The sequence below is a fragment of the Amblyomma americanum genome, chromosome 10, assembly GCF_052857255.1.
Source record: "Amblyomma americanum isolate KBUSLIRL-KWMA chromosome 10, ASM5285725v1, whole genome shotgun sequence".
In the NCBI taxonomy this organism is placed as follows: Eukaryota; Metazoa; Arthropoda; class Arachnida; order Ixodida; family Ixodidae; genus Amblyomma; species Amblyomma americanum.
In genome coordinates this window covers 55,297,070-55,324,264 of record NC_135506.1, presented here as the reverse complement: position 1 = coordinate 55,324,264, position 27,195 = coordinate 55,297,070, and the positions used below count along the sequence as shown (strand labels likewise).

At 46.9% G+C, this 27,195-nt stretch overlaps 1 protein-coding gene and 1 long non-coding RNA gene across 2 annotated transcripts in view; one reads left to right on the top strand and one right to left on the bottom strand.

Annotated features, from left to right (window-relative positions):
- The window catches only part of LOC144107038 (uncharacterized), a 439,706-nt gene that overhangs the window by 323,272 nt on the left and 89,239 nt on the right, over nt 1-27,195 (top strand). The gene's annotated exons all lie outside the window — the stretch shown is intronic.
- Nucleotides 9,102-26,052, bottom strand: LOC144107042 (uncharacterized). The gene is made up of 2 exons (XR_013309192.1): nt 25,965-26,052; nt 9,102-9,452 (listed from the first exon to the last, which is right to left on the bottom strand). It is a non-coding gene; the product is annotated as an uncharacterized LOC144107042 (long non-coding RNA).

The window sequence follows — 27,195 nt, the reverse complement described above, 5'->3', positions numbered from 1 at the left end:
AGAGCAAAAAGCGCAAAGCGGAACAAAATTTGATATTCCGAGCTTGCTCGACGGCGGCCTCTTTGGGAATGGCCGTTTTTCGGGTGACATGCGCATCTACTTTAATCACCTCGAGTGAGGGCACATTCAACGCTGGCTTAGTAACTGGAATTTATTCATTAGAAATGGGGAAGAAGGGCTGCCCTGTGGCGACACACCGTATGTTCCATTAACGTATGTGGCTTAAAAAGCAGAACAGCAGGGCAGCGGCCAATCAGCGCCTTATCATCTAGAGCAACCCGAGGACCCGTAGCCGTTCTACTCGTCCCCCTCACCCTTTACGTACCCTCACAAGATCCAGTGAACTTAGTCTAATAAAGTTGTCACCACCAAACAACCTTTTGAGTTACGAAGAAGAGTGCCTTGGTTTAAGAAAATAAAAAGTTTATTCAATAATATGCCTGGATAATCGGCACTGTTTATTCCTTTTAATGACATGGCCGTGTAGCCAGAGAACACTAGCGAGTAAAGAGCGCAAGAAAACACGTCTCACACTCCCTTAATAGTGGCAAGCTTCGTCTTCTGAGCGTTAAAGTGCTCCTTGACCGGCCGCACCTTAGTGCGAACAGTATACACAAAATAAATTTTGCGCTGTATTGTAAGCAAATTGAGATGGCCAGTGTGAGTCACGCTCTATTTTCTCCCTTCGGCGTCTCTCAAAAGAAGAGCAACACTGTCGAAAAATTGCCGTGGTTTAAAGAGCACCAGCAGTCAGTTTCAGACCCTGGTAGCTGCTGGAACGGATGACAAGATTTCTACGTTTGCAGAAATGTTTGCAGAAACTCTGCAGAAATGTTTTACGATGCATCTAACGTAGTACCTGCTAAGGGTTTAAAAATGCCGTGTTGCCCAGCCGCGTGAAGTTTCCACCCCAGGAATCAGAGTAGTCCGATATGTTAATCAGGATTACTGCTGCTGCTAACTTCCAGAAATATAACACGTGCTTCGAATGCATGTACATTTTATCTGCTTTGCACTGCTGCCTGGTCCGGACCACGACGAACTTTTCTTTAACTACAAAGTTTCTGAGAAAGCTGTTGGCTATACTTTATAGCCGTATGGCTGTGCTCAGGTGGACGCCAATGAGTAATTACTCCCTTATTACAAACCTACTCCACCTTGGAGGATTCCCCTAAGCATTGGACCAAACTTTACATTTCTGCACTAAATATATTATGACTTTTTTCAGGGTTTTGTAATCACGCGAACTTTCGGTGCTGCCCCACTGCTTCTTACTGGAATCATCAAACCAATTTAGCTCCTGAATTTACTGCGGGCCTTGTTCACATATATGGTTCTGCTTCACGCCGAAGGGCCCTTGAGGGGTCTCGCCGAGGGCGAGCACTGCGTACCGCAGCGTCAGATGACGGCTTGAGTTGTCATTGGAGGCGTCGATGACGGGGAGCCACGCGCAGACTAAATAGTGAGGGTCGGTACTTAGGCTGGTTTGAAGACAGTTGCAGCCGACACAGCTCTTTTTGTACAGTGTTCAACACAACAGCATTGCAACAGGATGGTTCCATCGTGTTTTTTGCAGGGCCGGCTACAATTCCAACGTTGGGCCAATTACCTGTGCGGCTTGGAAAGCTTCAAAGCGAAGAAAACGTGTCTCATGTTTGTCTGGTCATACAGCTTTTGAATTCGGCGTCATCCTTCCATCAGGTTGCTCTCCCCGTGAACGTTTGATTTTGGGCGGCAGTCATCGTGGCTGCTGCTAAATAATGTACGCAGCTGTCGTACTCATGGTTGATGTCGGCGCACAGGAGTCCTTATTTACTTGCGTGCGGTCTTCTAGTAGTCCGTATTAAGGTGAACGCCTCTGGAGAGGACAGCTGCTTCGCAGTTCGTCTTCGGTTGGGCCACCTTTGGTTGCTTTTCAATGATCTGCTTCTTTGTGACGGCGTGGTTTGCTTTTGCGGGTCCCAGCATATGATTACGGCAAAGACATCCTTTACTACCTCGACCAAATGTCACGTAGGGGTTGCGGGGCTCCGGTACTCAGGAGCACAACGGAAATGTTTAAAAAAACATTGCTGTGGCTTCTCTCTGCATGCTTAGAACACGTGGCGAAAGCTGCCGCACTAAGCTTGGCTTCTCTTCTTCCATGACTTGCAACTGACGGCCGTGCGCATCGCCTCCCGTATTCATTCGACCTCACTCGCATCCGCAAGAAGGCGCATTGCTTGTCTTGGCGACAATTTGAAGCGGGGGAGGGTGCGAGGCGGCGGAGTCAGCGGCGTTCGCGGCAACGGCGTAGCTTTAACGTCACGCGGGGTACACCTGTGGGGAAACTCGCGCATGCGCAGTAGAAGCAAACGTCCAAAAGGGGCGAAATCGCTCCGGCTAGCGTAGTGTAGATTTCGCTACTAAACTCGCGGCGACAAAAAACAGTATTACTCGGCTCTGTTGGTACCCAGAAGCGTCCTCGGCGGTCGTTGAACAGAATTTCCGGTGGTTCTTGTCTGCGCTCAGTTTAAAGCTTCCAAGGAATTTTCTAGATAAGATACCAAAAGCACCTGCAATAACCAGGAAAAATGTGGACGCAGTTGAGCACGGCCGTGATATGTCGAAGTAAGTTTGTTTCGAACACGCGTCATAAACAAAATATCAACGCCGTGTGCCGACGGCTTTAGCATGAATGAAGAAGCAGTACAGATTCCGGGCAATATTTTTAGAATGGCGTCAATGGAACTTCTTGTTTGTGAAATACGGACGCAGTTGATGTTTTTGACTATGGAGAAGTTAAATTGATTTCGACGAGGATGCCAAGCGCAGCGGTGCCATTTTTATATTAAGTAATGCAAGAAAAGCAACTAAGCTGTAATTGAAAAAAAAAATGGTTTTTGGGGAAAGGAAATGGCGCAGTATCTGTCTCACATATCGGCGGACACCTGAACCGCGCCGTAAAGGAAGGGATAAAGGAGGGAGTGAAAGAAGGAAGGAAGAAAGAGGTGCCGTAGATAAGGGCTCAAGAATAATTTTGACCAACTGGTGATAATTAACGTGCTCTAACATCGCACAGCACACGGGCGCGTTAGCGTTTCGCCTCCACCCAAAACGCAGCCGCCGCGGTCTGCTTAGAACCTAGGAACTCAGGACCAGTAGCCGAGTGCACTAACCACTGAGCCACCACGGCGGTTCACGCATCGCCGCAATCGCGAAGCAGCCTTTTCTTATATATAATTCTGTCTTCGCGGCAGTGGCAGCGCACCGTTCACAGCTACTCGCAATGTCGCAAGGCTCAAAGAAGAGTGACCGTATTCTACTGTGGCGCTGCGCCCTAGGTGTAAAGACTGGCTTCTGCGCATCCTTGCGGTGCCACCGACGACTGGATACAGCTTAAAAGGAGCGGCTGGACACACGACGGTTTCTTGGCGGCAGTGGCAGCGCATTGTTCACAGCCTGACGCCTTACCTGTGACATTTTGCAGGTTGGTTTACAAAATCTCTTTCTGTTAGTACGGTGTGGTTACATGCTCTGTCTGCTGCCACTGTTGCCAATATTCCGTTACATTGTCTGTGCTTGTGGATGTTGGTTGAGCTAAAGGAGCCATGTCGCAGAAAATATGTGACCTGCGTAGGGAAATCCGCCTTGAAAATAAAGCTGCGCGAGAATTGGTAGAGCGCGACTTGCGTGAAGAAATGAGAACACTTCGGAGCGAACTCTCCGAATATTCTCGGATCTTGGAGCAGATGAACGGCGTATTTGAAGAAATGCGGGAAATTATGCTGCTGCTAAGGCTGAGAATTCTGCCCTGAAAGAAGAGAACAGTGCATTATATGCTGCCCTACAGGCCACTCAAACCCGCCTCGCTGATGCTGAGTCCCGCCTAGTGTTCTCAGAGCAGTACTCACGCAGCAAAAACATTGAAATGAAAGGAATAGAAGAGAGCCCCGATGAAGACATCACTAAAATTGCATGTAAACGTGGAGTGCCCACTTGTGTAATCATTAATGCCGAGGACGTAGAGGCGTGGCGTTGTGTTCCCTCGAAATCTAAGCAAAACAACATTATTGTACATTTCCCTAGGCGTCACAAAAGAGACACACTGTTTGAAGAAGCAAGGAAACTGCGACTGAGCAACAAAGGCTTCGAAAACGCATCAACATCACCGGTCTTCGTTAATGATTACCTTTGTCCTTTTTTCGGCGCCTTTTGAGCTTGAGCGTAGCTAAGAAAAAGGCTGCCGGATGGAAATATGTATGGAGCAGAGGATGAAATATATATTCCAGGCAGTCGGACGGCTCGGAATTGATTGCTATCAAAAACGACAACGATCTAAACAGGATTCAGTAGAGGCACACAGATAGCCTGCGCGTCCGTAGAACAGACTACTGGAAAAAACATATAAGTATGGGTCACCGCTTGTGTTCTGAACTAGAAAACAGGCATAGAATTACTGAGGGGGCTGCTCAGCGCGCATTCAGAATGAGGCTACTGAAAAGCGAATATTTTTAAAACGTACATTATGTGATTATCAATGCAAATGATAGCGAAAGCATTCGCCCTGTTCCTATGCTTCGACAGAAACTGATAAATGCAAACACAGGTGCGTGCTTTTGGGTAGCTCTTGATGGCTGCATGCGTCAACAAGCACCTTATTTCCAAGACACACGATGCATCACCGGAATGCAGTGCCTTACTTTTTATTCTCTTCACAATGGCCTCGCAGGATGGTAGTTATCTGGATATGTCGGAACTAAGCATCTATGCCAGCACCAACACACAGGCACGGTTTAACTGTTTTCACTTCAATTTTAAATCTGGCAGAAATAAATACGCGAATTTAGAATGTTTCTTTCGCGAAGTAGGAGAACTGTTTGATGTATTCATGTTTTCTGAGGCTGTGTTCAACACTGAGAATTATGTGTTTCGTATGCTTGAATACCTGCCACATTTTAGGAATCGCACTGGCCAACGAGGTGGTGGTGTGCCCGGACCTCGAACAATATAAACTGCGAGCTCCAGCCAGAATTCTTTTTGATATTGTGTTTGCTATCGGCCGCCATCTGTAGGTACCAGCCAGTTTTTTTTTTCATTTCTAGATTCTATATTGGAGTGCCTAAACGAGAAAAAATAACACGTAATTCTAGGCTATACTTCAACATAAGCTAGCTTGCTGAAAACAGTGTACCAGAAAGCTTCGAAACCGTGTTAAACATTCACCTATGCAAGAATGTAATAGCGTCACCCACATGAAAAACAGTAACTTCACAGTCTGGGTTGAACCTTTTCATCACAAATATTGATACATGCCGTGTGAAAGGTGGAGTCATAAATTACGCGCTCAGCGATCGTCTTCCAATCTTTATATCTATTGAGTATATTGTTAACGCCAACAGACACTCAAGGCAACCTTTCCAGTACCATGTAATCAACCCAGAAAAGCTGACATCTTTTCGCGACCGCTAAACTGGCTGTAATTGGGTCGATGTACTTGAGTTGAGAAACCCTGAAGAAGCTTGCGATAAAAATAGTAGAAAAAATTACAGATGCCTATTGCGATTTCTTTCCACTTGTTACGCTAAAATGACCTAAGAACGCTCGCAAGCCATGGTTAACCACCGACGTGCTAAAGCTTATTAGAAAACGACATTGACTGTATGCTATATTTCTGCAAGCCAGGAACCTTGACACATTATAACTTTATAAAGAGTGCCGAAATTTTCTCAAGAAAGAACTACGTGCAGCGAAAAGAAGTTATCCCGAAAACCTTTTCAACTCCTAGACTGGCCGATCAGAAGACATATGGAGTATATTTAGTTTTCTGGCCAGAGAGCCATCCGAAATAGTCTCGAAAGTAACCTTAGATAATGCAGAACTAACCGGGGTTGACCTAGCCAATGTCTTTAACGATTACTTCCTTTCCGTTGCTCAGGCAAGAAACACCACTTTTAATTACAGTTACACGGAAACAAGTACCGGCCACCGTTTTTTTTTTGAAGCACGTTACTACTGGTGAAGTTATTTCAGCGTTTTTGTCGCTCAGAAATTGTAAGTCAGAAGATGTCTTGGTCTTCAAATCACACCGGTTAAATGTGTCATTGATGTAATAGCACCCTATTTGATGCACATTTTTAACGTCTGCCTGTCGTTCGGTCTGTTCCAGCGTAACATGCAATCCGCAAGGGTTACCGTGATCTATAAAAAAGGAAACCGAGATGAATTATCAAATTATCGTCCTATTTCTATTCTTCCTGTCATTTCTAAAGGATTCGAAAAATTAATTCTACAACGCTTGATGGCTTTTTCTGACAAACATAAAATCTTAACTCCGGCTCAGTAAGGCTTCCGAAAAATCGATCAACCGAGTTAGCTTTGCTTGCTCACAAGTAGCTGATTTTACGGAATTTTGAAAATCAAAATTATCGTGTTAGGCATCTTTTTAGATTCCGCGAAAGCCTTTAATCTCATCAGTCACCGCATCCTGCTTCAGAAGATGGAATACCACGCCTTTCAGAGTCAAGTTCTTTCTTTATTATCTTCTTACTTACAGAATCGAACACAATTTGTCGATATTCAAAAACAACTCTCGGCTATTAAACCAATAGTTTCGGGTGGCCTTCATTGGAGAATTTTATTGCTTGTCCTGTTTTTAATTGATGTGAATGATATTGTTAATATTGCAAATCTGCTGATTATATTATATACGCCGATGACACTAGTGTGTTTCTTTCTGGTGAATCGAGCATCAATTTAGCCGATCGAGCAAACAGGACATTAGGACATATAAATACTTGGACAATGGAGATTGATTCACAGATGAACGTTGCAAATACAAAGCAGTGATTTTTCATCCACGTCAAAAAGGTCTTTGTATTCCATCCCTTGCAATAATAAACACTACAATTGAAGTGGTTCGACATTTTTGAACACTAGGGGTCATTTTCTCAGAAAATATGTCGTGGGACGACCACAATACATACCTCTCCGGTAAGCTCTCGCGTACGACTGGCTATTTGCGTCGCTACTCTTCATCGTTTCCCATCTCAGTTAACTTATTATTATACAATTGCCAGTTTTCCTCGGTAATGAATTTTGGCGCGCTTGTCTGGGGAACCAGAACGCTTGAGAATATTAACTGTTGCGTTTACAGAAACGTGTTATTCGCATTATTGCAAAACTCCCTCGTTATTCACACACAGCCAAATTGTTTAAGACATTTAGCGTAATTGGTATAGAGTCTTTATATTCCTATAGACTAATTCGTTATTACAAGTCGGAAATAATTAAAACCGACAATTGTTTAGCAGTGCTAGCGCACTTGCTACGAACTATCCTGTGTAATGTACACGAAATCCAGAAAAGTGGAAAGTTGATGTAAGCCGCACAAATTGCGGGAAACAAATGTTGAAATATCGTCTGCCAGCGATCCTCAACAAACTTTCCGGTGAAGATGACGGAGATGTCTTCAACAAATCGTTCAGGGATCTACGCAGTATGTTTGTCTATCCTAAGAAATGTACGTGGCAATATAGTGAGTTTCTTTGCTTTGTTTGTGAAAGAACCACAGCTACAGCGATGCGTGTTATTTTGTGCTCGTTTTTTCTTCAGTTCCCTTTTTTCGCCGTGCATTTTTTTAATTCTTAGCCACTTCTGTACACTACATTTTTCATGCTCCGGAAACCTCAAGTCTGTTCGCCTTTTATCTGTCTTTTTCGTTTTTTTTATTTCTACGCCTTTCTGCCTTGTGGGCAGCTGCGTTTTCTGCTAATTCACTGCCTGTGTTTCAAACAAAACGCGTTTTTTATTGTATACCTTGTAAGGAGCAAGGACGTCGTCAAGCCACCTTTGGCTTTTTGTCCGTGCCACTAAGCATGTCAAGGTGTTTGAATAAACTGATTTGGTTTCATTTAAAAGGAACCCATCATGAGGGACTGAACCTGTCAGATCAATCATCTGCGCTGAACAAGATTTCAAATGCATATTTTTGATGCTCGATATCTCAAAGCACATTTCCGATTAAGAAATTTTAAAAACAGAGCTCATGTTCGACGTTGACGGCCCACCTCTGGTGGTTTTCACTATGAAATCTTGGGCCCTTGAATAAAATTAAAACTGTTTATTATTTTTTACAGCACTTTGCCATTTAATTACTCATCCGAATGAGGCACATGTCCTTTTAAAACGGAAAGTTGAGCTAGTTGGTAGGTCGTGTTCGTAGACGCAGCGCTATAAGACAAGGAGCGATCAAGAAGCTGGAACGAGCGCTTGTCCCGTCTGCTTGCTCGCCCCTTCTCGTATAGCGCTGCGTCTAAGAACGTACAGTGCGCCCTGATGCATATTCGAGCTCCGCAGACCACACTGACGCATGCCTGACAGTTCTTGAAATTTTAAAATCAAAGCCTGTAAATGCAAAAAAGTTAACACTTATATCAGAAGTGCTATGCAGTAAAATACAACAAGAAAGAGGGAAACCAGCTGCAACAAATAGCTCTCATGAATGGGAGAAAGCAATTTTCTGCTGAGTCGTAGCTGAGTCTCAGGGGCTACGGCGTTCGGTGGCTGACGCTAAGGCGCACGTAATAAAACCTGTTCACGGCCACTGCATGCTGAGTGGAGCAAAATGTGAAAAACTTGAAAATTGATTTTCAGGAAAGGAAATGGCGCAGTAATTGTCTTAAATACCGGTGGATAACCGAACCGCACCTTAAGGGAAGGTTGGAACATGGGAGTGAAAGAAAAGAGAAAGAGGTGCTGTAGTGGAGGGCGCCGGAATAATTTCGACCAACTGGTGATCTTTAACGTGCACTGACATCGCCTCCAACGAAACGGGGCCCCGCGGCTGGGCTCATTAGCCGATCGCTCCAACCATTGAGCCACCACGGCGCTATAATGCGAAAACGCCCCTTTGCCTTTTGATATAAATTTACCACACAAAAAAACACGTGATCCGGGCCACTGTTGATCTTTGGTTCCGCCGTCATGTATAAACCACAAGAAAGTTCCGCACGTTAAACAGCACAGAGTAAAGAAATAGCACGTTATTTTAAAAAGGTGCCCAGTTTATACGTTCTTTCCATATGGAAACTCGACAACAAATATTAAAGGTAACGAAAAATAGGAAATGTTTATTTGCTAAAGATACAAATCTCGTTTTTGAGGAATTCCTAACTTCTTGAATAGTGCGTGCAGTCGTGGGAGTCAGCCAGTTAAAAAAAAATCAGTTTAATTTTCTGAGACACCCACTGCTCGCTCAGATTTACTGCTTTCTTTACTGCCAGAGCCTTGTAAAGTGCATCCTGCACGGCTAAAATGATGACGTATAGCAGTGTCGCCACAAAGTTTCTGGAAGCTACTTTTGCATTTCTCAGTTGGTTCGCATTCAGTTCCTGCTACAAACAACATGCAGTCGCTCTTCTTTTTTTCTGTGCCTTCCGCATCGGACGCTCTTTGTTCCACGGCATCAATGTCTGAAAGAGAATAAGTGGATGTCCAGAACGAAAACAACTTGAAAAAAAAATCGTAACTGTAAATCTTTCAGAAAAACAGGGACATATAGCAACAACTTACGCTTCTTCATGGCTTCTATCTTTTCTAACCATTACTGATTTCTCAAGAATCCGGAGCACGCCGTGTCTTATAATGCGTATTATGGGGGTCAAACATTTTCCAGGACGCACAACTAAAGGTATTGCCTGATATGTGTGAAGTGCGCTATGTTCGGCTGATTTAACTAGCACACATTATAGATTCTATAATCTAGGTTCATCTCCACAAGTGTTATGTGCATTCATAGGCAAATGAAAAACTACGTTAATTTCAATTGCATCCCCGATATTGCATTTCGTGAATGGCCGCCGATTACGAGCCAATATAGCCCAGCTAATAAACAAGAAACGTGGTGGGCAAGGCCCGTTCTCTCTTCCCTGCACGCTATTTATGAAAACCTTCAATTATATGAAAAGAAATAAACACCACCACTAAATATGCTTCAGAATTTTGGGACATTGTCGGTTGTGAAATACATGAAGTCATTTTTCCTAACAAATTGATAATAGAAAAAGTCCTGAAAAGCAGCTGATGCCCAGAGTCTAAAAGAGCTGGGAATTATTTTATAGTTTTGATTTCTTAACGTGATGACCCAAACAAAAAAAATTCACAGACGTTGTTGCCTACCAGAATTCTCTCGAACCAGGAAAAACCCTTGTTCATAAAAATGTGGACTCTTGTGCTATCGAGACACTTTTATTTCTACAATTTTTGTTCCTAAAAACTGAAAATATATTCTGAAAAGGTGAAGAGTATCTCCACAGCGAATTGCGTTCTTTCAAGAGGCAATACCTGATTGCCCACTGTGCTACGTTGCGAATTTATAACTGCTTTAGAGTAAGCGGGCAGATTTTGGACGACTTTTTATATTAACGCCATATCGCTTAAAATTGTAGTGGTGCAGAAAAGCCGGAGACGGCATCGTTGACTCTGAGTGAAAAATCACACAATATCGCCTCAGAAGCGAAGTAGTAGGGAGGTGGGTTAGCTGACGAGCTTGGGCCATCTCCCACCAGGTTGTGACATCATCACAACCTGTGCACCAGATTGTGAGTAAAATGCCCACCGTGGCAGGTTGCGGTTAAATTAATGAGTGATTGCTAAAAGTTGCTTGCAAGGGCAACGTGCGTTTCACAAGCTGTGCCGGTGGCAGCTCTTGCCATCGGAGCGGAGTAGTGCATCGCTTAACATCTGCACCACTGGGCTAGGAGCGGTATGAGGTCTCACGGGGATCCAGAATGTAAAGTAAAGTATAACTAATTCGCGAAATATCGCTATTAGTTCTTTATTGCCATGGCGTCCAATCTTGAAGAGGGCGGTCAAGTGTCCCCTCCAGTTTTCTATCCACTTCCTTAAAATCTGCAATCTTTGCCAGAAAACCGTTTGGCTAACGTTGTAGGCGTTTATTTTGAAGCAAGAGTAAGCTGTAACAAAAACAATTCATGCTAAAGATAAACGCGAGATCAGCGGAACAAAATGGGGATGGGGGAGAAGTATTGAACGTGAATTTTGACACAGCACTCCGCACACAGAACCGTGGTTCTGTGTGCAGGCATGACGAACTGTGACCGGAGGTAGAGATGGTCGCTGAAGTTGGCTTAAAAAAGAGAGGGAGACTAAACATTTGAGTAGCACTGAATGTAAAAAAAAAATTAAAAGTGAAGGAAGATAACGACTGTAAAATGGAGGTTAAAGAACTGCATAGAAAAGCTTGTTTCATGCCGCATAATCTAAAATAAAAAAGTGAGGTGGAAAAAGAGCGGAAAAGGCTGTTGAGGAATGCTTTGCTGAGACGAAGACGAATCTTGTTGCGAAACGTTCATGAAACGTTAAAAGTTCAGCAGATTGTCAGTGGCTAATTAAGAGGGTGATCCGTAACAGTATTAGGCATTTTATCAAAATGACTTGACATTGAATTGAAGAAATGTAGTGGCCTAGAAAACACCTATAATCCATTTTTTTGAATCATATGCGTAATGGGTGTCAAAATATCTGCTTCCAATTTGAAAGAAGTAACTGACTGCTTCAGACGGACCTACAGAGCAGAAAGTTGCTTAATTCTTATTCATAAATCAAGCGATCCTAACAAATATACAAATTACCGGCAATTTATCATACCTTCGCAGCATGCAAAATCCTGGAATATATTATAATCAAGCACATCGTGATTTAGAATGAAGAGAACAGACAGCTTAAAACAATCAGCATAAATTTAGGAAACGATCATCCACAACTACGCAGTTGCTGGAAAGCATTCATTCCTTAGTATTTGGGATTGATAAGCACGGGCAGACTCACATATGGTTTCTTGACTTCTGAAAAGCCTTCTATTATGTGTCGCCTCCGAAACTGATCTTCAAAGTTCAAAACATTCTCGTTACTAACCTAATCACTAGCAGGATAGCATCTTACCTTTCAGACCACAGACAGTTTGTTCATTTTCAAGGCTATGCTTCAATAGTAGCAACATCTGGAGGCACAGAGTACTAGCCCCCATGTAGTTCCTAATGTACACAAATGATATAACTAAAATTCTAGATGCCAAAGTCCACATGTTTTCTGGTGATAGCATTATTTATAAACAAACTAGCAACGAAGTTGAAATTCAGTTAAATAAAGCGCTTTCAAAAATAGGATCTTGGCGGAAAACAAACTTACTTGATGTGATTGCACTTTGCTCGTTAAAAAGGTGGCAGCGTCTGACAGATGCTTTTCCGTTGATTGCCCTTTCTATCCTAATATATGTATTCAGGAATGGGAGCCTGCTCTTCAATCATGCACAGAGCTAACTATATGCGTCAACTTGTATTCTTCATCACTCTACCTAAGGGCTACTAAAGTTCTCAGATTGTTACACCAGGCATAGATATAGTTTGAGCATAGATCACAGAGCTGCCGCATGATTGTAAATCTTATATTAGAGATAAAATGTTTTCGGTATCGCAGAAAAAAACATACAAGAAATTAGAAACCCATAGTAGGAGATCTTCGTTTCCTTGTACTTAATAGAGTAGAGCTTGTGCTGCGTAATTTCCTTTTTCAACCGCTGCATTATCTATTCTTTATCTATTTTAAGCAGCGGAGTATCTAGGCGAAAGCCTTTAATGGCTTATACTCGTGGTTTCCGTCCGCCCGTCCGTCCGTCCGTGGCACTCTTCAACTCGATAAGTAAAAATCTTTGTGCACGATTGGATTCGAACCACCATCCTTCCGTTCGCACCTGAGCGTGCTAACGAGTACGCTACACACAGCCAACGCACATGTAATTTCGCCTTGTCCAGGACGCTGGAGAGTGTTTTCAGAAAGGCGTCGAATCAGATGAATGCGTCCGAAATGCCCTCCAGTGTTTCCAGCATTTAAGATTCACATACAATTGTGTGCTTAATTAACATCATTTTGCTGTTAATACCGGCATAAATGCACTCTCTGTTTATCACGACTCTGTCTGCCAAGAATATTGCTTAATCCAAAAAGCTTGGTGCCGCAATCGCAAGAAGAAATAATTTTAAACTGAATGCTAATTAAGGAGGAAAGGGCCGCCATGGGGCTCGTCTGCACACCCGAAACACGCGGCTTGGATCATGGCCCCGGCGGTAGAATTTCGATGGAGGCGAAATTCTAGAGGCCCATGTACTGTGCGATGTCAGTGCACGCTGAAGTACATCGGGAGGTGGAAATTTCCGGAGCCCTCTCACTACGCCGTCTCCCATAGCGTGGTTGCTTTGGGACGATTAACTCTCACGAACTACCCCAGTTAAGGGGAATAAGAAGCGCGTCATTGAAATTTCTCTTGAAGGACTGAGACTAGTGCCTCTGTGCTACGCTAAAATTCTCAACTAACACGGTCAGCGGACATGCTTTATCGCTGAAAAGACTGTTGAGGGCGGTGCAATAGGGTAGCGCAAGAACTAAGTTAAATGGGTTGCTATCACAATTCACGGGCATTTTTTGTATGCCAGCTAAAACGGGCCTCCACTCGAGGCACGCTATTGTATTAAACAAATTAATCTGCCTCTGAACCCCTTGAACAGCGTAGAGAAATGTGCTTCGGAATTAACTAGAGATTACTAGTATTACAAAAAAAAATAGTAGTTATGATCTGACTAGATATAATTAAAGTACCCTGCTTTGGGTTATACGGCCGCTAACAATTCGCCGTTGTTTTGAGTCGCGTGCGCGGAACGGCTGTTATAATCTTTGACCCAGCTAACCTGGCAAAACTTTTTTATGGTCTTTACGTATTTTTACCGGTTCATGGGGTTCTCTTGACACGCAGCTACTCTGACATTCTAAACCTGCAAACTGGCCAACCTGCTTTTTTTACAGCTAAGTTTGGAAAAGAGAGTCTCCTTTTATATCCTAGCAGTGGGAGGGAATAGAAGCGTTGCTACCGAAGGAGTGGAGTGAATTCAGAAAACACGGGAGACAAAAAGGATAATGAAAATTTCGCCTCTAGTTTCATACATGTGGGAATACAAATTTTATTGATACCGAAGTTAGTACAAAATCCTCAACCATGTTCAAGTGTCCAATGGCTTTAGGCTGGAAAGTGGCATGCTAGTGCCGTTTGTGCAGCTGCACTCTGTTATCCGACAGCTAAGCTCTAGGCCATCGCTCTTCCTGAGCGTGTTGAAGAGCTGATTGCAGCGACAAGTCATGCGTTTTAGCGGGCGGAGTTTTAGAGGGTCCAGTATAGGGCTTATAAAACTGTTTGAAATTTGATGTTGAATGATTTTACTATTCGAGGTCTCCAGTTTGGAAGCAAAAGCTTTGAGCCGAGTTATATACTCTGAAATTCACAACATACAGTAGCATAGGCTGTAGTAGTAGCAGTAGTAATTGAAATAGTAGAAACACTGAAAGTGTTAAAGACATGACTTCGAACGCAAACAAAAGTTATGACTTGCCGCATGGCCTGAGTGGGATGTCTTCTAGGACGTTTCAGTCGCAGGACACGCGGGAAACACCACATAATAAGATTTTAAATCTAGTCCGAAGATCCTGTCGGGAGTTCTCCTCGCATTGAGTGACGTGTGTGTGCACTTTCCCCAATTGTTGTTACGTCACCGTACCGAGTGCTTATAGACAGGAAAAACCAGTTGTTGACAGGGACGCCGACGACGTGGGCGGTCAATGTTGGCTGCTTGATCGTGACGTGAAGTGCACTTCAGGGCGGACTTCGGCAGGGACCAAGACTTCTAGGACAAAATTGTTTGTAATAAACTACTCAACAATGATGACTCTTTTTTGAACTCTTTATATAATTACTAGCAGCGTAGAATTCTTTCGAGGCAAAAATACGAAGACCGAAGAACATTGTGCAGTTACCCCGCTTATGGTAAAATGCTTTAAATTGTTTTCTAGCTAGCTAAGGGCAGAGTTAGCTTGCGTAGAAAAGCCTGGTAAACTTTGGGTTCGTGTGACGCAATCACTTTTACCAACAACCTACAGGCTGGGTTGAGTAAGTATGCCGCGAAAAATTTTGTGTCGGTAATGTAAATCTCACATTACAATAAAGTGCAACACGCCATCGAGCGGGATGCCGTTAGGTCCAAAAAGGCGTAAGATATCATCTTTCACGGAAAAAATGTTGCTAGCTGTTTTGTTTTCTGAAAGCGTCTTTTTTTCCGTAGATTGATTATGGCTTCCGTTTCGGCCATCCATTTTCTTGTTATTTTTATATGCCACACCCATGACATATGTAATGGCCACACGGGGCCTTTAAGGGCATATTAAATGGTGAGCATGATCTTTCTGCGTTGCCAGCTGGAGCGTGAAACATAACAGAGCATGAAAGAAATACTAATTCCTGGTAGCAACTGGAATAGTTTGTAGCGCCCTTCTTTGGCTGAACCTAGAACACGGCCAAAACGTGCCCGCGCGAGAAAGAAAATAAATAAGGTGCGGGGCTGTGGCACGTGAAGCCATGACAAGCTGTTGTATCCTTGCCTAGATCCGACTCAGCTGCTCGTCCTTTGCTCCTAAGGCATAAGCCTACAAATCGTGACTCAGGACGAACACCATGACTAAAGCGGGCGGCCCCTCCACTGAACGGGACTCGCGCCCGCAGGACGTCCCGTCGGTGCATCTTCGCCTCCCTCCATTGTGGCCTCAGAACCCGCATGTCTTGTTTTTATAGATCGAGGAGCTGTTCAGTTTTTATTGCATCACCTCGGAAACGACGCGCTACTGCCAGGTTTTCTCCGCGCTTCGTCCTGATGTGGCCTCCGAACCCACGGGAGATACACCTTATCAGCACATCAAGACCAAGTTGCTGAAGAGAATTGTGCTGTCGGACAGTGCCCGTCTCCAGTAGCTATTTACCGCGGAGGACCTTGGCAACCGGCGCCCACACCCAACTACTGCGCCAGATGCGGCAGCTTCTCGGGGAGCGCGACGTCCGCATCCACCTTGCTTCGCGAGCTCTTACTCAACCACCTCTCTAAGCCAATTCGCCTTGTCCTCGCGGTGGCCGGCGACGTGACCCTCGACCTGCCTGGCGGAGCTCGCTGATCATGTTCATGAGGCTGCTTCCCCGTCGGTCTCTGCTGTCTTGTCGCCTATTGACACGGTGATTTCGCGCCTTAAGTCCCGAATCGATGAGCTCATTGCCTCGGTCCCCGCACTCCGGCGACCGCCTAGGGTGGACCATTCGCCTCGTCCCAGCCATCGCTCCCCTTAACGCACACGTCATGCTCGGAGCCCCAGCCCTCCGTCTCTATGTTATGCCACCACGGCTTCCGATACCGCGCCTCAAAGTGCATATCTTCTTGTTCATGGTAGGGAAATTCCCGTCAAAATCATTGATGGCAGTGTGTGATCTCGCTCGTCGTCGCGACCGCCTTTTTACTAGGGTAAGGTTCCGGGCTGCCGGTAATCCAATTAAAAATATATATAGCGCAACTTAAAACAAACACAAAGACGAGAGCTGCTACCACACGAGCGCTTAAGCGTGTGTCTGCTCTGGTCTTTGTGTTTGTCTCTTTTAAGTGGCGCTCTATATAGTTTTAAACACATCTTTTTATAATTACCGACAAGCTATCTGGCACCCAGTTCCTCGTAGATACGGGCGCGGAGATCAGCGTTGTGCCCCCGAATAAGGCTGACCGTTCCAAGTCAATAGGGAACTCGCTCCGTGCTGCCAACCAGTAGTCTATAGCCACACACGGTCTTCGCTCGCTCACCTTCGTCTTCGGACTTCGCCAAGCTTTCCGATGGGCAGTCGTCAACGCTGACGTGGCCCACCCGATCATCGGCTCGGATTTTCTCTCCTACTTCGACTCGGACGTCAGCGTGCAGCGTCATCGCTTTCCTGATGGCTTGACTCGTCTCTGCATTTCTGGAGTCCTGTTTCCTCGTGCTCCCATCGGAATCCGCACGCTTATACCTCCCACGCCATTTTAGAAAATCCTGGAGACTTTCTGGAGTTAACCAAGCCCTGCTACCTCACTAAGCCGCCTAAGCATACGGTGACCCATCACATCTTCACCCGCGGCTCACCAGTCGCCGTTTGCTAACGCCGCCTCTTTGGGGACCGTCTGGCTATCGCCAAACGGGAGTTCGACCACACGCTGAAGCGCGGCATTATACGCCCATTCGCCCAGCGAGTGGGCTTCCTCGCTGCATCAGTGCCCAAGCGGGATCCTTTATATTGGCGTCCATGCGTAGACAACCGAGCATTGAACGCCAAGGCTGTTCATGACAGCTATCCGGTGCCGCACATTCAGGACTTTACATCGCGTCACGACGGCTGCACCATTTTTAGCAAAGTGGACTTGGTTAAGGCGTACCATCAAATAAGCGCGGAGGCCGCCGACATACCTAAGCCCGCAATCACGACGCCCTCTGGTCTGTGTGAGTACGTGCGGATGCCGTTTGCGCTCCGCAACTCGACTCAAACCTTCCAGTAGTTCATCGCTGAGGTCACGCGGGGCCTCCCTTCTGTGTTTGCGTACATCGGTGATGCCCTCACCGCCAGTCCTACACCTGAAGATAACGAGCGCCATCTACGTGACTTCTTCCAACGCTTACAGCACTATGGCCTGATCGTGAACACAACCAAGTGTGTCTTCAGTGCCTCTGAGCTCGAGTTGTGATACATCATATATCATCGCATGTTATCCGCCCTCTTCGGTCCCACGTCAAGACCATTCAGGATTATCCCCAGTCTATTACACTGGGCCAGTTCCGCCAGTTCCTGGGGCTGGCGAGTTTTTCTTGGTGCTTTGTGCCGTGCTGTGCACAGCTGCTCCGTCCGCTCACCGACCTCCTTCGGTGAACCAATGCCCCGTCCTCAGCTATTTCCTGGTCAGCAGAGGCTCAGGCCGCCTTTACTGCTACCAAACAGGCTGTCGTGAGTGCTGGGCTTCTGATACATGCGCGCATCAACGCCCCTACTAGATTCGTGGTGAATGCATTTATCGTGGCAATTGGGGCCGTCTTTTTGCAGCTTATTAACGGCGAGTGGCAGCCTTTGTCTTTTAACTGTCGTAACCTACTTCCTACTGAGACCCACTACAGCGGCTTTGGCCGCTCCTTGCATCCTTCCAGTAAAATGTGGATACCCCTGCCATACAGCGCTTTCCACATTTTACTGGAAGGATGCAATTTTCATGTGCGCACTAATCACGAGCCACTGGCGTACGTGTTCCGGAACAACTCATCGAAATACTTGTCCCACGAACACCGCCATCCAGCTCACATCTCGGAATTTACTGCCGAAATCTGTCACTTAAAGGGTGCCCACAACAGCACCGCTGATGCCCTTTCGGGTATAGCTGTGGTTGACTCTCATGCTTGAGCCATCGATTAGACCACATTCTTTTCCGCACAGCGGGATGACAGCAAACTCAAGGCTTTTCTGCAAAAAAACCCCGTACCCTCCGACTACGGCTTGTGCCTCATCCGTGCTCGCCTCACTACCTGTGGTGCGGTTTCTCAGCACGTCTTCCCCGCCTTATTTTCTGGCTGCACTTCGCCGCAACATTTTCCACTCACTACACGATATTTGTCACCTAGGCATTCGGGCTACTCAGCGTCTTCTCATCGAGTGCTATGTCTGGCCCTGGTATTAATGATCTTGTGTGCGCGTGGACGTGCACATGTCAGGAGACAAGGAGACAAAAGTCTTCCGTTATATTAATACTCGTTCCCAGACCTTTCTTCCCCCGGCCGTCGTTTCGACCATGTCCATCTCGACATCGTGGGTGCCCTACCTGTATCGCAAGGCTACCTTTCCATCCCCAGCATGGTCGACCCTTTCACACGCTTGCAGGAGGCTGTTCCCATTTATGATATCACCGCTGAGACTGTTTCCCGAACCTTCATTTCTTCGATGCTGTGTCGCTCTGGTTGCCCTGACACGTGGCAACAGACCGTGGGCGCTAATTTAAGTGCACCTTGTTTACTTCCATTAACCGTATTCTTGGCGCCCGACATTGCGGCACCACAGCGTAGCACCCATGCGCTAGTGACATGGTGGATTGCCTTCACTACCCACTGAAGGCCGCCCTAGCTACCCGTCCCAACTGCGCCCCCTGGCACTCCTGGGTTTACGGGCCGTCCTCCGAACAGACCTACAGTGCTCTGCAGCAGAGCTGCTGTACGATAGTTCCCTGCGTCTCCCCGGAGACTTCACTTAAGCGCAGCTACCTGCCGAGCCACCAGAGCTTCGGCAGCGTCTGGTCGACAATGTTTAATGCCTCCGGCCTGTCCCGCCATGCCCTCACCGCCGCAACACCATCTTTGTTCACCGGCATCTCGCCACTTCTACCCATGTTTTCGTTCGCCACGACGCTGTCCGAGCACTGCTCACCTCGAATTATGACGGAGCATTCCGCGCCGTTCGCCGCATCCTAAAAACTGCCACCCTCCTTCAAAATGGCTGCGAGAGACACTCAGTATGAACCATCTCAAGCCGGCCTACATGAAGACCTCGATTGAGTGCCTCGCCGTGCCACCTTACATTCGCTTCCCCCCAGTCCGTCGTCTCTGACTCTCCTCTTCTTCGCCTGCCAGCCAGCCCTCAATGCGGTTTCGACTTCAAATTTAGGCGGAGGACCTCGTAGCGCCCTCCTTTGGGTGTGCCTAGAGCATGGCCAAAGCGTGTCCGCGCGAGAAAGGAAATAAAGTAGGCGCGGGGCTGTGGCACGTGAAGCTGCTGCAAGCTTTTTTATTCTTGCCTGGATCCGAGTCAGCTGCTCATTCCTTCGCTCCTAAGGGATTAGCCAGAAGTTAATAGATAAACAAGCGTGAAGTAGGGATTTGGGTAATATGAGAGCATGGTAACCGCTCCTCCTATCCACTCGCTTCCTCCTGGACCGTACTTTGGGCTCATGCATCATTCCTGATTATACCCTAACCTATCCCACTTACAGTTAGTGTTCAGCTCTAGATGAGCCCTCAATTTATCTGAAATGATGGCGCTAAATACCTCACTGCACAAACCGTTCAGGTGACAAGAGATGTAATTTAAGAGAAAATTCGGCTTCACAGAAATAAAAGCATAGCTGGTCTTAAGAATTTGCCGGTGCTACATCTTAAGAATTTGCCGGTGCTACATGGGTGATGCTGGGGCAGGACGGAGGGAGGACACGGATGCGAACCTAAACAGGCCATGGCGAAATAATTTGTTTACCGCTAGTACCTACGTTTTGCGCTTCCACCAGCGCACAAGACAGCAACAGTGTCTTCGTGGTGTCGTGGGGGAAAGCCAACGCGCAGTTCAAAGGAACCAAAGTTCTGCACTGCAGTCTGAGAGACGCACGTGCATTCCTGGCGGCACTTTATAAGCGAGGCGACAGCGACGCGTGGGTTGCCGTCAATACATTACGCATTGGCACCGTGACGCTAGCCATCAGTCTTAGGAGTGGTCAGCTCTGATTTCTTCCTAGACCTAACGATAGGAGGAGGCAGCGACAATGGGGTCCGGCTGAGATGGGTATACGAATCCTGTGTAGCTTCCGCTGGCACCATCCCCTCTACGGAACGTGGCGACTGCTGATCAGGCGGGTCGCCATACATGAAATGCGGCAAAGAAATGAGGGCGCACAGTGACTCGTGAAAATAAGCAAAGAGAAGAAAACCGGCTGATGAGGGACGCTCCTGAATAATAGTGTGCAGCTACCAGCATCCTATGAGGCTTCCTGAGATACGGTACGCATTTCCTGTAGTGCCTTTCGTGATTACTCCTGCTATTAACGATAATATAGAGTGTGAATTTTTGCATCCTGCGATGTTTACATTTCAGAAAATTTAACTATGCGCCTGCCATGACATGATAGAATTAACCATAACGTACTATCTCTGCACTTCCTGCCTGTAGGCATGTTGCCTGCATTAACATTTACGCTGATATGTTTTTTTTATACCAGGCTTTCTCTGGCTTCATTGCTTCACGCTGAAGGAAAATCACGGCGACGGCATTCCCGAGGTATCTTGCTGGTGTGAAAGGGCCGCAAGCGCTGAAGATGGCAACGAAGATTTCCGAGGAAGAAGTGCGCGGCTCGTGTTTGCCCCTCAGCCATTCTTATCGACCGCTGCAGTGCCTAATTCTTCGGTCTCTGTCCTTGACTCATCTGCAAGGCTATTTCCATACGTAAATAGGCTATTTACCAACGTAAATAGCCTGCGTAAATACCTGCGTAATTTACCTACGTAAATAGCCTACGGGGCATCTGGTTTAGGTGATGGGTGCCCCTTTTATGTACCGGAGGTCCCCTACTAGACAGGAATCAAGCGATGGACGCACATTAACGGTAGACACTGCTGTTCATCAGGCCAGTCGCCGACTAAAAGGCCTCGCTCCAGAAGTCGGACCTCTTCCTGAGCGCACGGTAACAAGAAGCGTCGGCTTTGACACAATGCATACGCCAGGATCAATAGCACCAGTTCTGCTGCACCATCCGCGGGACCCACCTCGTTTCCAGAGCTTTCAACATGAAGATGCCGAGGACTGGCGGGAAGTTGGACCGAGCGGCCGTTTTGGTTTGAGAATCGTGAATCTGGCCTCCGCACATGGGATACATTCAAAGCGGTATTAAGGTGCACTTTCAGTGGTACATTTCGCAAATAAAAGCCGAACTGCTTATCCAGAACCACTTGTGCCTGTTGAGGAGATGAAACGGCTTTTCCGTCGCCCGGGACACGAGCATGTCGGATAATAAGAAAGTACGTTTCTTGATTAGTGGTGTCAAGGAACAGCGGTTCGCTGGCCTAGTTGGAAGTCTTCCGGCGACAGTAGCAGACTTCGTCATTGAGGTGGCCACAATAGAAAGGTCCCTTGACATGCAAGCCCCCAGTACGAGCGCACAACTGTATCAATAATCGCCGCCACTGCTGAGAGAACCGCGACTCCTTCCGCAAAATCGCTGCGCGAGCTGGTCCGCGCCATTGTATGGGAGGAGGTAGCGAAGTACCCGCGGACCGCTGCGCAACCACCGGTCGCAACGTTTTCTGATGCCGTACGTGAAGAAGCGCAGCAGGCACTGGGCGTTTCACCACTCTTCCTAGTCACACCGCCTCCCCAGACCTGAAGTTATGCCGCCGTCGCAAGCCGTTATGTGCCACCGCCAACCCCGCGCTACGAGCCACCCCTAGGAGCCGTTCGTGTTTCACTTTCCTGCATGACCGTAGTGCAGCGCGCGGGGCATAGACGGACAGGCGTCTGGCGAACCGCAGGCCGTTGTGTTACCATTTAGCCAAAAAAGATACATCTGTCGCCTCTGTCTATACAAGCGAGAGCGTCTTCGAGGATACTCGTTCGATGCATGCCGTCTGCTGCCTGGTCAGAGGCTGCGGGGAATCGCGCAGGCCGATCCCGGCCCCAGCCGCTTCTCCCGATTCCCCTCACCTCGCCTATACAGCTCTTCTGGGCAGCGGAACCAATCTCAACGTCCCCAAAGGGGAAGCTAGACGCAGCAGCCTCAGGAGGTGCGGCTGCTCTACGATGAAAAGTCAAAGATCCTCCAACGCTGACCGGCACTTCTTCATTACTACCATGCAACACGCAGTTCCAGACGACTCAGCAATCGGTAGACCAGAAGCAACGGCGACTCGACAATCCCAGCCTCCACACCGACTCCAATCGCCGAAGCAACACCCTTTCGATGCACCAAAGCCGTCACCGAACACCTCGACATTGTGGAAAGCACGACGCTACCCACTGCTCATCTACAGATCTCCGTCGACAGAACCGATGTTACCGCTCTTATAGATACTGGCACCGACTATTCCATGCTTAGTGGGTAGCTTGCAGTGGTGCTCAAGAAGGTTAGTACCATTTGGGACGACTCGAAGATACGTACCGCTGGAGTACGCGCCGCGAGTCACAGTGCAAAGGGAAACCTTCTTGGAAGCGTTCGTCATGCTACCCCAGTGCACCCGCGATGTCATCCTCAGTATGTATTTTCTAACAGAACACGGTGCAATCATTGACCTGCAGGCGAAGTCTGCCAAAGTTTCGACTAAGAGTACCCCCCGAAGCAACAGCACACTGCTAGCTGCAGTACACTTTCTTGACGAGCACGTGAGCGTGACGTTCTAGGGCCATGGTGACTGTCGGTACAATCGCACATCGAGCAACAGTAGGTGTCGTCGAGAGCAAGCAGGTTTTGCTTCTGGGAACAGGCATTGCTGTTGCCCAGGCAGTTGTTCTACTCGCGGATGGAAAGATTGATGTCTTACACACCAACTTAAGCAATGAACACCAACACCTAAATATGGGGACGACTGGCAGTGTCTTGAAGCATCAAAGAAACGAAGTGCTCGCATAGTTTAACCGGCGCGCTGCCAACTGCATTTGACGCCCCCACCGACCAGAACTACGACGTGAATTTGGACCTGCATCGCCACCGCCAAGAACTCCGGACCCTGCTCAACCGCAGCCTCTTTGCGTCGTTGGCACGCGTCAAAAGCAAACATCTTGCACAGCACCGCATTATTACAGATCATGCTGTCCGTCCCCTTCGTCAGTCAATTATCGCGTTCCCCTAAGGAACGCGCTGCTATCAGGGCTATGAAGTTCAGATTATGCTGGATACCGATGATAACCGGCCGTCTCGGAGCCCTTGCGCAGCTCCTGTGATCTTTGTAAAGGAAAAGGATCGCACATTGAGGTTTCGCGTCGACTACCGTCGCCTCAACAGCGTCACAAAAATGATGTTTATGTTCTGCTAAGAATCTACGACGCCTTGGATCGCCTCTGCGACGCTAATTATTTCTCTTTCGTGGACCTGAAATGAGGGTACTGGCAAACCGAGGTGGGCGAGATGGACCGCGAGGAGACGGCTTTCATCACACCAGACAGATTATACGAGTTCCAGATCATTCCTTTAGGTTTTTGTTCTGCACCAGCCACTTTTCAAAGGCCCATGGAAAACGTTCTTGCTGATCTCAAGTGGCACACTTGTCTTGTATACTTGGACGACTTGACTGTATTTGCCCCAAATTTCAAGGAGCATCTTCGTCACCTCGACGCGGTCTAGCAAGCTATAAAGCCATCTGGCGTCGCGCTTAAAGCGGAAAATTGTCATTTTGCTTACGAGCAACTGAAGTTTTTATTCCACGTAGCCAATCGGGACGGCGTCCTTCCGGATACAAAGAAACCCGTTGCCATTGCGAGTTTCCCAGTGCCGCGTGACCTGAAAGAAGTTCGCCGCTTCCTCGGCTTATGTGCATATTACCGCCGGTTCGTGAAAAGACTTCTCGAAAACTGTCGCGCCCCTTACCCGCTTGACAAAGTCCGATGTGCCGTTCACCTGGGGTATCCCGCAGGAGCAAGCTTTTCTGGAACTCTAGCGTCTCGTTCAGACACCACCCGTTCTGGCGCCTTTTGACGAAACTGCCGACACAAAGGTACACGCCGATGCGAGCAATGCTCGTTTCGGCGCTGTTGTGGTTCAGGTGCAGACGGCATAAGGTGTGATCGCCTACGCAAGTCCCGCTTTGTCCAATGCAGAAGCCAACTACTTTGCCACAGAAAAAGAATGCCTAGATATCGTATGGGTAACTTCGAAGTTGCGTCCATGCCTCTGCGGGAGACCTTTCCAATTCGTGACCTACCATAACTTTGTTGGTTAGCCAGCCTCCGGGATCCATCAGCGGCCCCCGCAATATGGAGCCTACGCCTTGAGGAATATGATATTACTGTGGCGTACAAGTTCAGCCGTAAACATATAGACGCCAACGGCCTTTCCAGCGCTCTCGTGCACCCAGCTCCGGAAGGTCCTGTTTACGAAGACGCCCTTATGAACGCCCTTAGTTCCATCGTCTTGGCCGGCCAACAGCGCATATCCGACCGCACGATGCGCTGCGCAGAAACAGCAGCTCTCTCCAGTGGCACTGCCAACGAGATCGCCAAATTTATCGTTCATCAGATTGTTTTGCGACAAGATGCACCAGAGGTTCTGATTGCACGCTGAGAGCCCGCCTTTTCGGCTGAGCTAATACAGCACATTGTTGTTCTGAGTTGCACACAGCACCACAGGACGACCACTCACGACCCCCAAACAAACAGACTAACGGAACGCCTCAACACGACAATTGCTGACATCCTGCCGATGTACTTGAACGCATAGTGTAGAACGTGTGACGACGTCTTACCTTATGCCAAGTTCGCGTACAATACCGCCGTCCAAGAAACCACAAAAATGGTGACCTTCTCTAGGTTTTGTACCCGATCTGACGCCGTCGACTGAGTAAAAATTCCTACGCCTTTAATTCGGTACCTATTAAGTACTTCGTCGCGTCGGCGCGCTCAACTATGAGGTTGTTCTGCACGAGACGTCTGATCCCCGTATACGCAAGCGCTCCGAGGTGGCTCACGTGGTCCGCCTCAAACTTACCACATTTGGAAGCACGGACCTTGTGCAACGGCAAGTCCTCTCTGAATCGGGTCGATGCCTTCCGAAAGGGGGGGGGGGGGGAGGCTAATGCCACCAGCGCTCAACAGGGCAACAAGCACTTCCGTGGAAGAAGGGCGCGGCTCATGTTTGCTCCTGGGCCGTTGTTGCTTACCTCTGCGGTGCTAATTCTTCTGGCTTCATCCTTGACCACCCGCGAGGCTATTTACCTAAGTGCATTGCCTACGTGAAAAAGTACCCACACCTGTAGCAAAGAGCTCCCATTAGTGTACGAAGAGCCGCATTAATAAGCGCTCCTCTTATGATGCTGTCGAATGCAGATATTATGAGTCAAAGAAGCTAGCTTAGAAAGCATACTGACGCAATGCGGCCCGCTGCATTGCTCTTTCCTTTGGCGATATACAATGTCCACTTGCAAAGAAGGAGCCGATGCGCGCAACATCAAACCCTTTCCTTAAATTATAGCATCTTCGTAGAATAAAAAAACACCGAAGTACGACATCTATCATAATGAGTATCGAACTTCATTTACATACTTCAAAGAATGCGATTCCTTACATCTGTGGAACTTACCGTAATGCGATCGTTTAGCGCTGATATCTTCAAGGACAATGCAGTGTGGATTCGTAGACAAGAACTTGTAAGTAAGTGGAGGGGCACCTAGGATTAAATAAATGGCCGCTTATATTGCCTGCAGGAAACGCTTTCCGGAATACATATTTCGGTCTATTAGAAAAACATAATGACAATGAAAACTCAAAACAGTGAATCATTAACCGTTTTCGGTCTTTAAATTATTGGTACAAAAGTGAACAATATGCACAGGATACAAACATGAAAGAAGCAGAAAACAGGCCCTCACAAAATACGTGTACTCGTGAAGTAGCCAACACTGGCATGGCATTGCACTTGATTAATATTTCTCTTTTAATTACCTTCCTTTATAAAAAAAACTATTCGCCGATAACACACCTTTCTCTGAAGCACGTCACCTTCCACTTATCGCATCGTGTTAATTTGATGTTTAGCATTCATTAGCAACACACAATCTAACCGCTTCTCTTCCTGATGATGACAGGTTGCTAATAATGGCATGCGTTAAAATTCAATCAAGTCCAACTTTCTCGCGCAAGAATCTTGAAAAGTGGAAAAATTGTAAGCGACTGTCCTGAAAATATTCAAGGTAATATCCCATTATTCTGATATCCAATAAAATCTTACTTTTAAGGTGTCTCGAGTGATTGCATCGAACAGATAAGACTGCAATAAAAAATCAATGAGGAGCGCTTTGGACGGTAGCAAAACGTGAAAAGAAAAAATACAATACTGGCTTCGCGTGATTAGCAGACATATTGGTTGCTATAATGAAATCTTGCATTATATGAAAGAATTGCGTTTATAAACGGTTTCCCGCTCAAAAATGCTTTTGTCCAGAATTTCTGGGCTTGTGATTGCCTTGCACCATTATGTTGATGGGGTGGAAAATCGAAATAAATTCATGTCTTTGACAATAAGAAGTACAAATCTGATTAAACGACATTCAGTGGCCGAAGTATACCGCTACGATCCGCAAGATTTAATGTCTGTATCAACTGCTTTTGTATATCATTTGAGAGTTTGATGTCCCACTCTACTGCGCAATATATTTTTGATGCTGTCGGAGAAAGCTTGCGTGGTTATGGCCTTGAAAATGGGGTGAAGCTTCCGCGATACTAAATACCCTTGAAACTACGATTACCTATCAGCAAGCAAGACATTTCTTTACTCAAAGCTGTTGGCACATAAAGTTTGGCGGCTATTACCA